We start from the raw sequence: 14,534 nt of genomic DNA, 5'->3' as shown, positions 1-14,534 counted from the left end.
AGGACACTCTCAGACACTCATGCTCACAGTCAGGACACCCTATTTGCTCATCACCCTCCACTCCCAGCAATAAAAAGCCTTTTCAGCACCTCCTGTATGGTCCGTTGCATTCTTCCATTGGGATTTTGGGGGATGTGGGATATGTGCAACCAGGTAAGCAGAGACCTGGATCTGAAGCTAAAAGGGAGTTTGGGGATTATCCAGCCTCACCTCCTTGTCTTACAAGCAGGAACACTGAGGCCCAGGATGGGCAAGAAAGTGACCTGAGGTATCGTAGAGACAGCCTCACTCTGCTTCCACTACAGCACCGCCATGATGGAGGGCTGCCTTCCCCAGCACACCTGACCACATGATCTCCTCACAACACCCTTCTGCCAGAAGACTTGGCCCTTGCCCCCATTGTACAGATGAGGAAACTGAGGCTCACAGAAGATAAGTGATTCATCAAGGTTACAGGGTGGCAAGTGGCAGGGCTAGAATTTTAACCCCTGTCCCTGGGAACACTTGCTCAGAGAGGTGACACCCTGGTTCTCAGTACTCAGCCACCTCTCCCCTGCCCCCAGCAGGTCCCATCATCCTGGCCCTGCTCTCTTCTGAACAGGACTGATGAGGTCCTCTCGAGTCCACTCTTCCTCCCTAACATGGAAGCCCTCAGTTTCCCCTTTGCCCTGGAAGAGAGAGGACCACATCCCTTACTCAATGCTGCATCACCTCTTTGGAGGAGTAATCCAGGCTATCACCTCAGGGTCCCCGCAGCCTCTCTTATCCAGGAGGGCCCCTGACTTTCCCGCCAAAAGGCCCAGGGAACCTTTGCCCATTTGGCCAAGCAGCCATCTCAGTGCTTTGTGTGCAATTCTGTGAGGGAAGAACCACCGTCATCCTCGTGCGACACTCGGGTTATGAGAGGCCAAGGTCACACAGAGGCCTGCAAGAGCGCTTACTCCACCCAAGAGCTTTCTACCCGATGAAGGCTGCCTCACAAGGTCAAATCACCTCAGGGGTCCCTTGAGCCCCTGGGGCTGCCTACGGGAGACTTCAACCATCTCTCCTTAGCTCTGCAGAGCGGACCTTAGTTCAGGCTGTGCCAGGACTGCTGACAAGGCATAGGGTGAGGGGTTGGACAGAGCTGAACTTGGCTTACCTGGCCTCTGCCCCTTGCTAGCTGGGTAATCTCAAGCAAGTTACTCTTGGAACCACAGTTCTCTCACCTGCCAAAAAGAATTAACAATAAAACCTCCCTCATTGTGCTGTTTTGAGGTTTAAATGAGTCAATGAGTGGAAAGTGCTTTACCAGGGTCTGACACTAGCAAGCACAAGTCAGGCTCTACCCACTGGAATTACTGTCAAACAGTGTTGAGAAACCACACATTTAATCTTTATACACTGTATCTCATTAGATTCTGATATCTACTGAGTGATGCAGTGAATGGTTCTTGGAGTAAGTGTGGCAACTGAGTCTCAGAGAAGTGAAGTGACTTCTCCAGGGCCACACAGCTGATCAGAGGCAAAGCTAGGTTCCATTTGATATCAGTCTCTGCTGCTGGTTCTTCCCCTGTTGGCCATGGAAAACGGATCAGTTTTCCTCTGTGACTAGTTTGTGACTATCTCAACTTCCACAAAAAATATAGAAGAAGGTCTCAAAATTCAAGACTTCTTTTGGGCAGCCATCCACTTGACCCTGTGCATACTATTCCATCCACCATTTCTTCTCCCCCTCCAGCTTCTTGATCCTCCTCAGCCCCACAGCTCTGCTTAGGAGCTGTCTCCCAGCTAAATGGGGGCCACTCCTCAATGTTTCCCAAAATAAGAGACCATGTTTTCCAGCTGGGAGGTCTAAACAAGCTACCTTGTCATTACTGTCCAATACAGACAGAGGGTTCAGGAAGTGTCAGCTCTCGTTATTACGATGAGTATGAGTATCTCATTACACTTTTAAAATCCTTTTTCCATTTTTATTGAGAAGTAATTGACATTCAATTGAAATAAGTTGAAGGCCACAGTTTGATTTATGTGTGTTATGAAATGATTATGACAGTAAGTTCAGCTAACTTTCATCTTCTCATACATGTATATACAATAAAAAGAAAAGAAGAAAAAAAGAAAAAATTTTCCTTGTGATAAGAACTCTTAGGATTTGTTGTCTTAACAACTTTCCTATGTATCATACATCACTGTTAGGTATAGTCACCGTGTTGTATAATACATTCCTAGTGCTTATTTATTTTAGAACTGGAAGTTCCTGTCTTTGGGCCATCTTCCAGTTGCCTCTCCTTCACCCTCCTCCTTTGATATTCATAAGTCTGATCTGTTTTTCTATGAGTTTGGTGTTTTTGTTTGTCAGATTCCACACATAAGTGAGATCGCATAGTATAGGTCTTTCTCTAACTTATTTCACTTATCATAATGCCTTCAAGGTCCAACCATGTTGTCACAGATAAAAGGATTTCCTCGTTTTTAACGACTAAATAACATTCCACTGTGTATATATACTATAACTTATTTATTTATTCATCCATCAGTGAACACAAGTGTTGCTATGTGCTGGCTATTATAAATAATGCTGTTATAGACATAGGGATGCAGACATCTTTTTGAGTTAGTAATTTCATTTCTTTTGGATTTATTCCCAGAAGTAGAACTGCTAGATCAGATGATAGTTCTATTTTTAATTATTTGAGGAATTTCCATACTATTTTCCATAGTGGCTACATCAATTTATATTCTTACCAAATGCACATTGGGTTCCCTTTTCTCCACAACCTCATCTGTGATCTCATCATTTTGATGATGGTCATTCAAGCAGGCATTAGATGACATCTCATTTTGATTTTAATTTGTATTTCCCTATTGCTAGTGATGTTGAGCATCTTTTCATGTACCTGTTGGTCTTTCACATATCTTCTTTGGAGAAATATCTATTCAGTTCCTTTGCCCATTTTTTGTTTTTTGTTTTGTTTCTTGTGTTGTTGTTTTTCTTTTTTTCTTCTCATTATAAAAGCCTATGTTTTGAAAAAAATGATCCATCTTTATTACTTCCTAAAAATATTTTATCATTAAATACCATACATTTATCCTCAGTATGGAATAACTAGTATAAGAACACAATTTTTATAGTTTATATCTGAGTTGGCTTAGACAACCATTCTGGGCAGTATACCAGTCAACTGGGTTTTTCATTCATGTGTGCAGGTATACATTCAGTAAGTACTTACTGAGCATCTGCTGTGGGCTAAGAAACTCCTAGTAATTATAGACACAGCAGTGGACAAAATCCTCCATGTGCTGTTTTTTCTTTTATTGCTATTGAGTTGTTTGCAATTCTTTATATATTTAGGATATTAACCCCTTATCAGGTATATGGTTTGTAAATATTTTTTTTAATAGCATGCCTTGTCTTTTCCTTTTACTGTTTTTTTGTTTGTTTGTTTTTGCTGTTGTTGGTGTTATGAAGAGTTTTTTAGTTTGATGTAGTTCCCTTCTTTATTTTTTACTTTGTTGCTTGTGTTTTAGGTATCACATCCAAAAGTCATTACCAAGACCCATGTCAAGAAACTTTATTCCTGTTTTCTTTATCCCTCCTTTGTTTCTGAAGGACAGCTTTGCCAGGTATAGAATTCTTGGGTGACGGTTCTTTTTTCAATGTTTTGAATGCCATCTCATTCTCTCTCGGTCAGAATAGTTTCTTTTGAGAAATCCACCAGTCATCTCATGGGATTCCCTTGTATGTAACTTCTGTTTTTTTCTCTTGTTGCTCTTAAAATTTTTTCTTTGTCTTTGAATTTTGAGGATATAATTATAAAGTGTCTTTATATAGATCTATTCAGATTCTGTCTATTTAGGGTTCTTTGGATCTTGGAGTTTTAGCTATTATGGCTTTAAATATACTTTCTGTCCTTATTCTCTTCTCCTTCTGAAGTTCCTATAATGAAAATATTATTTCTTTTCATTGTGTCGCATAATTTCCATGAAATTGAAAGTCATCCATGTCCGACTCTTTGCCACCCCGAGGACTATACAGTCCATGGAATTCTCCAGGCCTGAATACTGGAATGGGTAGCCTTTCCCTTCTCCAGGGGATCTTCCCAACCCAGGGATCAATAATTTCTTCACTCTTTTTCCTTTTTCTCCTCTGACTAGCTTATTTCTAATGTCCTATCCTCCTGGTTGCTGATTCTTTCTTCCTTATGGTTAAATGTACTTTTGAAACTTTTCATTGACTTTTTTCAATTCAATTATTGTATTTTCAACTCTGGGATTTCTGGGGGTGTTTTTTTATGGTTGCAATTTCTTTATTGAACTTCTCGTTTTATTCATGCATTGGTTTCCTAATTTCGTTTGGTTGTCTGTGTTTTCTTATAGTTCACTAAACTTCCTTAGACTCATTAGAAAAGACCCTGATGCTGGAAAAGATTGAAGGCAGGAGGGGAAAGGGATAATAGAGGATGAGATGGTTGGATAGCATCACCGACTCAGTGGACATGAGTTTGAGTAAACTCCAGGAGATGGTGAAGGACAGGGAAGTCTGGCATGCTGCAGTCCATGGGGTCACAAAGAGTCAAACACGACTGTGTGACTGAACAATAAAACATCCTTAAGAGGATTATTCTGAATTCTTTGTCTGACAGTTCACAGACCTTCATTTCTTGAGGGTCATTTATAGAACTGTATTAGTTTTCTTTGATGGTATCATAGTTCACTGGTTTTCTGTGTGTGATCCTTGATTCCTTACATTGGAATCTGCACACTTGAGTCCTCTTCCAGACTTTATAGGTTTGCTTTGGCAGAGACAGTTCTTCACCAGTCAGCTCAGTTGTTTTTTGGGGTGTGCGTGTGTGCTGGTGATGTCCTTGGGCATAATAATGGTTGGGGTGAGGCAACTGTTTGAGCTCTGAGGATGGGGATGCGGTGGGATGTGCCTCTGCCTGAAGACAGCTGTAAAGGACTGCTGGCTTAATTTCCTACCTTGGTGAAGCTGTAAGATGGGCTCTACGGTTGCCTGGATTCTCTGGCCAGACTTACTAGATGATCAGGACTTGATACTGTATGTAGTATAAGATGCAGCAGGACAGGACCCAGTACCTGTACAGCTTGTTGTTTGGAAGCCTGCATTCCCTGGCCAGGTGAGGCCATCAGTTTTGCTCTGAGACAAGGGAAGCCAGGAACTGTGCTCCCTTCAAATACCGCTGTACTTAGAACTGTTGAATGGGTGACACAACTTCCTGTGTGCTCTGGGGAGATTCCCCAGCTAAACAGGCTGAAGGCTGTGTTTAGCAATGAATGGGAATATCAGTTAGATTCACCGCCCAGGTACAGAAGGAGAAGCAGCTCCAAAGCTGGTCAAGCTTTTTGTTTGTTGTCTAAATTCAAACCAACCCACACCCCCAAGTTTCCTGAGTAAACAGAGTCACTACCTTTCCTTTTCAAACTCTGGGCTCTACCTGCCCTTCTCTAGGCTCCAGCTGGGCAGCACAGCTTCCAGGAGTTGGCATTAGCCCTTCTGGACAGATGGGGCCAGAAGACACTCCCTGCAGCGAGTGGGGCTAGGACTCCCCTTCCTGCCTGTGCATGGATAAACTGAGCTCTAGGACCAGCAAAATGCCTTGTCTGAGGATTTGAATCAGGTAGAACTGCTCCTGGCCAAGTTCCCTCATCAGAGTGCACCCCCAACTTGGTTCTGCAGATGGACAGAACCACTGGTTATGATGACTGCTTGGATGCTGCAAGTATAAACTTGGTCTGCCAAGATCCACATGCTGTTTTTCCAAGCCCCTTCTGCCTTTCCCAGGTGGCTCAGTGGTAAAGAATCTGGCTGCCAACGAAGGAGACATAGGAGATGTGGGTTCAATCCAGGAAAGAGCCCCTGGAGAAGGAAGTGACAACCCACTCCAGTGTTCTTGCCTGGAGAATCCCGTGGACAGAAGAATCTGGCGGGCTACTGTCCATGGGATCGCAAAGATTCAGACACGATTGGGCATGCAATACTTCCTCACCCTTCTCCAGCAGTCAGTTTCCCAGTGGTTGAGCCTTCACAGATTCCCTGGCAGTCCCCATGCTGTGAAACAAGAAGGCATCCCCCAAATCGACCCCAATGCTGAGGAGGCTCTGGTTGCCCCCCAGGGTTCTCTTTTCCCTCTGAAGGCTCAGAGGAGACCTCTCCCTGTGGTGCTGTGCTGGCCTAGAGGAGGGCAACGTGGAGCTGCTTCTTACCCTTCTAAGGTGGTCTGCCCTGATTCTCCTTGGTGTGGAGGGTGCTTCAGCCTCACTAGGATCCTCTCAGTGGTGTCTTGTTCTTGAATCACTGTTAGTTGTTCTTGTGACAGGAGCAAAGTCAGAAGTGAACTATGTCTCCATTTGGTGACATCACTCTCTCACTTTCCTTATTCATCTCTGCCCCACAAGCCTGTGAACTCCTTGAGGGCCAGTACCTCTTTCTTCTCAGCAATCCCAGTGTCCAGTAAAGGACCAGATGTAATACAGGCACTAACCAGTGTTCAATGAATCAATGAATGAATGAACCTCTTTTTGACTGTACACAATCAGACATCATCTCCAGGACAGCTAAGTGGGTGGTGAACAGGAAAATTCTATCAACTCAGGATTTGGGGGATGTGGGAGACCTGTCGTTATTTTCCAGTAGCCAGGGCCAGATACCTGGCATTCAAGGACATGCTTGATGGGCTATGGCCAATTGTGTTGGCCCTAGTTGAGTGATGGAGAAGGCTGTGGTGTTGGAGAAGACTCTTGAGGGTCCCTTGGACTGCAAGGAGACCAAACCAGTCAATCCTAAAGGAAATCAGTCCTGAATATTCATTGGAAGGACTGATGCTGAAGCTGAAGCTCCAATACTTTGGCCACCTGATATGAAGAACCAACTCATTGGAAAAGCCCCTGATGCTGGGAAAGATTGAAGGTGGGAGGAGAAGGGGATGACATAGGATGAGATGGTTGATGGCATCACCTACTTGATGGACATGAGTTTGAGCAAGCTCAGGAAGTTGGTGATAGACAAGGGAGCTTGGTGTGCTGCAGTCCATGGGGTTGCAAAGAGCTGCACACAACTAAGCAACTGAATGGAACTGACTAGGTGAGTGAAGCCAGGACATGGAGTGGTGGGGCCAAGGCCACTGGGCCCCACAGATGACAGATGTGGACAATGAAGGGAAAAGGAAGGGGATGGGTGGAGAAGTGAGAGAATGTTCTACTACTGTGACTCTGGCACCCCCAGGACCAGCTCTGGCTCCCTGCCCAGACCTCAAAGAGGAGTGAAGTTTTTCTAGAGGCAGTGATACCCTATGAGGGAGGATTCAGGGGAGAGGAGGATACTTTGAGAGGGTGAGAGGCTGTCTGCCATAGGGGAATATATAGGAAGAAAGATGGCAAAACCTGAATGGCCTCTGAGTCATCCACGAACTCGAGTGCCAAACTCCAGTGCAGGCTGTTTTGGAGACTTTAATTCAGTTAAGTAAATGCTGGATATTTCCAATGTTTGTCCAATTCCCTCAGGATAATATCTGAGGATCAGAATTATTAGCTCTATGCCTTGGAACATTTTATGGCTCCAAAAACACGTCACAAATTTATTTGCCAAACCGGATCTTTCTATTTACACTAAGATGGGAGAGTATATACTTTTCCTCATATATTTGACAGCAGATGGACACTTTTATTTTAGATATTTGCTCTTGAGATGGGGGTAGAATAAACTTCATCACAGTGGAAAAGCCAAGGTCCCAAATTAGGAGACTTCATTGTTACTACAATTCAATACACTATTTTCTGAATGTTGAAAAAAAAAAAAAAAAACATTGGGAAATATTTGTGCTTTACAGCTGGGTGAAAATATAGATCTTAGAATTGTGCTTAGCCAGAATCATAATGATGCAAAAGACTGAACGTAGGTGGTAAAAACTAAAAAGGATGCTGAAATCTTCATGCAAGAAATAAAATGGATTTTCAAAAGAAAGATGATTGACTACCTAACTAAACCGTGCTCTCTGCTGGGCAATTCAGGGTGACTTAAGTAGTTCCTCTCCAAGCCAGCATGGTTCGTGGTAAGAGTCTTCTGGACCTCAGAAGACTTCAGTCTGTTTCAAAAGCACATGTGATGAAGTGTCGAGAAAATTCTGCTCCCCACTTGTGAGAGAATGAGAATGAAGAGGCAAATAATGTATTTAAATTAATTTAGAATTCATTTGAATCTTGCATATTCCCTGGAAAGGGACTTGGGATCCCCCAGACCACTTTGAGAACCACCAGATTAGGCATTCGGCGCTAGTGGTAAAGACCCCTCCAGTGAATGGAGGAGACCTAAGAGATGTGGGTTCAATCCCTGGGTCTGGAAGATCCCTGGAGAAGGAAATGGCAACCCACTCCAGTATTCCTGCCTGGAGAAACACATGGACAGGGTATCCTGGAGGGCTAGAGTCCATAGGGTGGCAAAGAGTTGGACACTACTGAAGCGACTTAGCAGGCAGGTTAGGCACTGGGGAGCCATGGAAGGTTTCTGAGCAGAGGAGAGATCATCTCAGCTCTTAGTTAGAGGAATTTTCCTCTACTATGTGGATTAAAAGGTGACAAAGTCTGTGGCTGGTCCAGGTCCAACCCAGGGCAGGAGCTGTTGGGGTAGATGGCAGGGCTGCAGACAGACTTCCCTCCCAGGGAAGGGGTGCTTATGAGAGAGGGATGGCCAGAGAAGGCCTTCCTGTGACTCATTCATGCTGAGCCTTTGCCATCTTTGGGCCCCAGACTAGGCTCCAGGGCCAGGACTTATGGCTCAGGGGCCTACATTATGATCTCCCCAACTTAGGAGAGAGCCAATGTTGCAGGAAGGAGCAAGACCACATCTTTGGTTCCAGAAGAGGGAGCAAAGTCATTCTCTTTGGCTCTTATCCAAGGCTGCAGGCAAAGTCAGCACTTGTCCCCATTGTCCTACAAACACTATCCATCCATCTGAGCCTCTGCAGATGTGGCCACCAATGGGAGCAGCTGGGCTGACAATGGTACCTGTGAATTAAATGTTATACCTTCATCAAAACTTCCAGAGTGTCCTACCACATGATCACACTCTAAGGTGCCCAATTAAAAGACCATACTAAACCTGCACATGGATGTTTATAGCAGTTTTATTTGCAACTGCCAAAATTTGGAAGCAACCAACATGTCTTTCAGTGTGTGCGAAAGTCACTCAGTCATGTCCGACCGTTTGAGAACCCATGGACTGTATACTCCATGGAATTCTTCAAGCCAGAATACTGGAGTGGGTAGCCATTCCCTTCTCCATGGGATCCTCCAAACCCAGGGATCAAATCCAGGTATCCCAGATTGCAGGCGGATTCTTTACCATCAGAACCACCAAGGAAGCCTCTGTCTTTCAATAGGTGAATAAATAAACAAACTATGGTACATCCAGACAATGGAATATTATTCATCCCTGAAAAGAAATGAGCTCTGGAGTCATGAAAAGACACAGAGAAATCTTCAATGCATATGATTACATGAAAGAAGCCTACCGAAAGGTTACATATTTTATGATTCCAATTCTGTGATATTCTGGAAGAGGCAAACTAAGGAGACAGTAAAAGGATCAGTGGTTACTAGAGGTTAGGAGGGAGGGAGAGATGAATTAGCAGAGCACAGAGGGCTTTGGGCACTTCCCTGGTAGCTCAGCTGGTAAAGAATCCGTCTGCAATGCAGGAGACCCTAGTTCAAGTCCTGGGTCAGGACGATCCCCTGGAGAGGGAATAGGCTACCCACTCCAGTATTCTTGGGCTTCCCTGGTAGGTCAGATGGTAAAGAATCCACCTGCAATGCAAGAGACCTGGGTTCATTCCCTAGGTTGGGAAGATCCCCTGGAGGAAGGCATGGCAACCCACTCCAGTATTCTTACCTAGAGAATCCCCATGGATAGAGAAGCCTGGTGGGCTACAATCCATGGAGTCACAAAGAGTCGGACATGACTGAGCGACTAAGCACAGCACAGCACAGAGGGTTTTTAGTGCAATGAAATTGTACACTAGTGGTAGAGAAACATTCTTACACATTTGTCAAAACCTACAGAGGGTATAACACCAAGACGAAACCTTCATGTAAACTTTGAGTGATAATGATGTAGGTTCATCATTATGACAAATGTCCCACTCTGGTCAGTTCAGTTCAGTCGCTCAGTAGTGTCCGACTCTTTGCAACCCGATGAATCATAGCACGCCAGGCCTCCCTGTCCATCACCAACTCCCAGAGTTCACTCAGACTCACGTCCATCGAGTCAGTGATGCCATCCAGCCATCTCATCCTCTGTTGTCCCCTTCTCCTCCTGCCCCTAATCCCTCCCAGCATCAGAGTCTTTTCCAATGAGTCAACTCTTCTCATGAGGTGGCCAAAGTACTGGAGTTTCAGCTTCAGCATCATTCCTTTCAGCATCCTTCCAAAGAAATCCCAGGGCTGATCTCCTTCAGAATGGACTGGTTGGATCTCTGTGCAGTCCAAGGGACTCTCAAGAGTTTTAGAGGATATCAATTACAGGGGAGGCTGTGGGGGTGGAGGGGAAGGAGATATATAAGAACTCTCTGCACTTTCTGCTCAGTTTTGCTGAGAACCTAAAATTGGTCTAAAAAATAAAGTCTATTAAAAATTAAAACTTCCAGGGTAGAGGATCCAAGTCTGGAATTGCATTTCCCCTAGAACCTGACCAATGCCTCCCCTTTCAGCCTCTTCACCTGGGCTTCCCGATTCATGTTCTATAACAAAGAATTGTGCAGTGATGTTTTGGTGGGTGGTCATGATGAAATATTTATTGGGAACTCGGCTCTCCAAAGACCCAAGTCAGAATGGCATTCTGGCTTCAATATGTTTCAGTAGGTAGGAAATGTACTAGATAAAACTGAATTATGATTAAATGTTCTGGGGTCTGCCTCCTGGCTGTGAATCTTGACTCTTCCAGAGGCTAGAGGCACATTGTTCAGCTTCTCAAATTACAGTCTCTTCCTATAATGTGAGTAACATAGCATCAACACCTCAGAGGGTTGGAGAGGATGAAATAAGATGTGGTGTACACAGTATAAAGCACAAGTCTGGGAAGAGAGCAAAATTAGATACAGACTCTGGTGCTGCTGCTGCTGCTGCTGCTGCTAAGTCACTTCAGTAGTGTCCGACTCTGTGCGACCCCATAGATGGCAGCCCACCAGGCTTCCCCGTCCCTGGGATTCTCCAGGCAAGAATACTGGAGTGGGTTGCCATTTCCTTCTCCAATGCATGAAGGTGAAAAGTGAAAGTGAAGTCACTCAGTTGTGTCTGACTCTTAGCGACCCCATGGACTGCATGCAGCCCACCAGCCTCCTCCATCCATGGGATTTTCCAGGCAAGAGTACTGGAGTAGGGTGCCATTGCCTTCTCCGGATACAGCCTCTAAGACCTGATAAATAAGTGGAAGAAGTGCATGTACTCAGACCTAGGGTTGAGCAGAGGGACAAATGTCCAGCCTTGGAATAAGAGAGAAACTAATTTCTAGCAAGGAACTCTAAAACAGTTTCTTACTTCGGGTGAAATTAACCAAGATTTTAGTTAGGAGGTTGGGATTGACATATACACACTACATATAAAATAGGTAATCAACAAAGATCTACTGTATAGCACAGGGAAGTATACGCAATATTTTGTAAGAATAAGGGGGAAGAATCTGAAAAAGAATTTACAGGACTTCCCTGGTGGTTCAGTGGTTAAGAATCTGCCTGCCAGTGTGGGAGACACAGGTTCAATCCCTGGTCTGGGAAGATTCCGCATGACGTGGGGCAACAAAGTCCACGTGCCTCAACTAGTGAGCCTGCAGTCTAGAGCCTGCATGCCGCAACGGCTGACTTATGCTCTGCAATGAGAGAATGCACACAGCACGCAGCAATGAAGACCCAGTGCAGCCAAAAATAAATAAATACATACATAATTTTAAAAAGAATGCATATGTATATATGTATGTGGGGTTTCCCTGTTGGCTCAGAGGGTAAAGAAACTGCCTGCAATGTGAGACACCCAGGTTCGATCCCTAGGTCGGGAAGATCCCCTGGAGGAGGGCATGGCTACTCATTCCAGTATTCTTGCTTGGAGAAGTCTGTGGACAGAGGACCCTGTCAGGCTACAGTCTGTGGGGTCACAAAGAGTCGGACACATCTGAGTGACTAACACTTTCCCTTTCATACACGTACATGTGTATAACTAAATCACTCTGCTGTGCGCCTGAAACCTACACAAGATTGTTAACCAGCTACAGAATGCTTCAATAAATAAATAAAGCAAGATTGCAAGGGTTGAATCATTCATTCTTTGTGGATCATTTGCCGTATTCCAGGCAGGCCACAGGAACAGCTTGAGCAAAGGCCTAGAAGCAGGAGGGAAATTCCAGGGAAACAACAGGTAAGCAGCAGAGAACTTCAGCTGCATTTGGGGATGGTGGGTGGAGATCAGCATGACAAGGGCCCCTTGGCTGAGATTCCATGAGCCTGTCTTATCCTTATCTTTGCCCAGAATTGTTACATGACTTAGTGTGGGAGATGAGGAAGCAGATCCCTAAGTTCTCCCTTCCAGAGGACCTGCCACAAAGAGGATAGTTGGCTGCTCGTGTCTCTTCATCTCTGTCTACATCTAGTCTCCTAGGACAAAGACTAGAGGGAAATGAACCAAAGTATTAGCAGGGCTTAGCTCTAAATAGAGACATTGTCTTCCATATTTCTATATTTTAAAAACATTTCTTTGAAAACATGGATTTTTTTAAACAACCTAAAATACATACTTTAATGCAAGTTTAAGACTAAGGTTTGACGGAGGTGGTGCCAGCATTTTGGAACAAATGATGGAGTGTGTCTGTCCTCCGGGCCTTAAGAAACAAGCCTTCCTTCTCAGTGCAACAGAGAGCTGTTACCCCTACCCAAAAAGGAGGCTTCAGCTCTGCTCTAAGAGGAATTTGTGATGTGATGTCAAGGTGATAAGCCTGTGCATAAGGAAGAACTGGATTCAAATCTTGACTCTGCTATAAACTAGCTCTATGATCTTGAGCAAAAATTTTCCTCTCTTGAGTCTTAGTTTCCTCATCTGTAAAATGGGAATGAAAGTTTTTATATTATAAGGATTCAGGATTCCACAAACATTTGTGAAAATTGTCAGTGTCAGCTATTGTTATTACAGATGGGGAAACTGAGGTCCAGGAAGGGCATGGGGGCTGTCCAATGTCAAAAAGCAAGGAATGGGCAGAGCCGGTCTAGATCACAAGACTCTTTGGATGCATTACTGGGTACAAGCTTGCTCTGCTCACTGAACAACAGGCCGATGAATCTGAGAGATGGGGTGCTAAGGCAAGGAAAATGACTCTATTCAGAAAGCAGCTGACCAAGAAGATGGCAAGCTAGTGCCTCAAAATAACCATCTTGTCAGGGTCTGGATGCCAGGTGCTTTGTAGAGTCAGAGGAAAAGCAATGAGGAACTAGAGTCAACAGGCAGACTGGAGAGGGAATGGCAGTGGGGAAATGAAGTGAAATGGTCTTCAGTCTTGAAAAACATTTCCAAAGGAATGGCAAGCCTTTGGAAAAGGTGTGTTAATCTCTTCTGTTCACAGGTGGGTAGGGACAAATTCTCTCTCTATGAACTGACCAAAGGCACTTTAGTTTACAGTCAAGCAGAAGGGTAGGGTCCTCTGAGTTAAGCTATTAAGTATGATTATAATAACAATTTTTATAAAACAATTTTGTAATAACAATGATTTTAATTTTATAATAACAACGATTATAATAACAAATAACAATTTGGCCACCTGATGCAAAGAACTGACTAATTGAAAAGACCCTGATTCTGGGTAAGATTGAAGGTGGGAGAAGAAGGGGACAACAGGGGATGAGATGGTTGGATAGCATCATGGACTCAATGGACATGAATTTGAGTAAGCTCCAGTAGTTGGTGATGAACAGGGGAACCTGGTGTGCTGCAGTCCATGGGGTTGCAAAGAGTTAGACACAACTGAGCGACTGAACTGAACTGAACTGATAATAACAAGAGCAATGAAAAGCAAGTCAAAGAAACAGTTTCCAACATGGAGTCAGAATTGTCTTCCTTCCTGCAACAAATGGAAGCAAGAATACCCTCTCCCTTGCTTCTACTCAGAGATTTCTTCCCTCACAGTCCCTGGATCCACCTCACTCATGATACTGATGAGGAAAATGGCTCAAAGCAGGACTGGAATGTGAATGAATCATGAACACAGTCTCCCAGCCCTCTTGGTTGCTCCCCATGCTCCCCACACCTCTGCATATGGTGACATTCATGATGTACAGTTCCAAATACATTATTGACACATCCATTAAAGTGCTTAAGTGACTCACTAATCCCCTTAATCTCCTGGGGCCTTCCATGCAGGAAAGTTTACTTTGGAGGTATTGGATGGACATGGTGAGATCAAAGGCTTCTCATCAGTTTTCCAGCAGTCCATCACTCAGTGCCACGTCTTCCCCAGCAATAGGGTCACTCACCATCTATAAAGTCTTCCCCAATGCAGAGTCCAC

The sequence above is a fragment of the Bubalus bubalis genome, chromosome 14 (genome assembly GCF_019923935.1).
Source record: "Bubalus bubalis isolate 160015118507 breed Murrah chromosome 14, NDDB_SH_1, whole genome shotgun sequence".
Taxonomy (NCBI): Eukaryota; Metazoa; Chordata; class Mammalia; order Artiodactyla; family Bovidae; genus Bubalus; species Bubalus bubalis.
The sequence above is the reverse complement of the archived record's forward strand: the minus strand, read 5'-3'. Positions refer to the sequence as shown.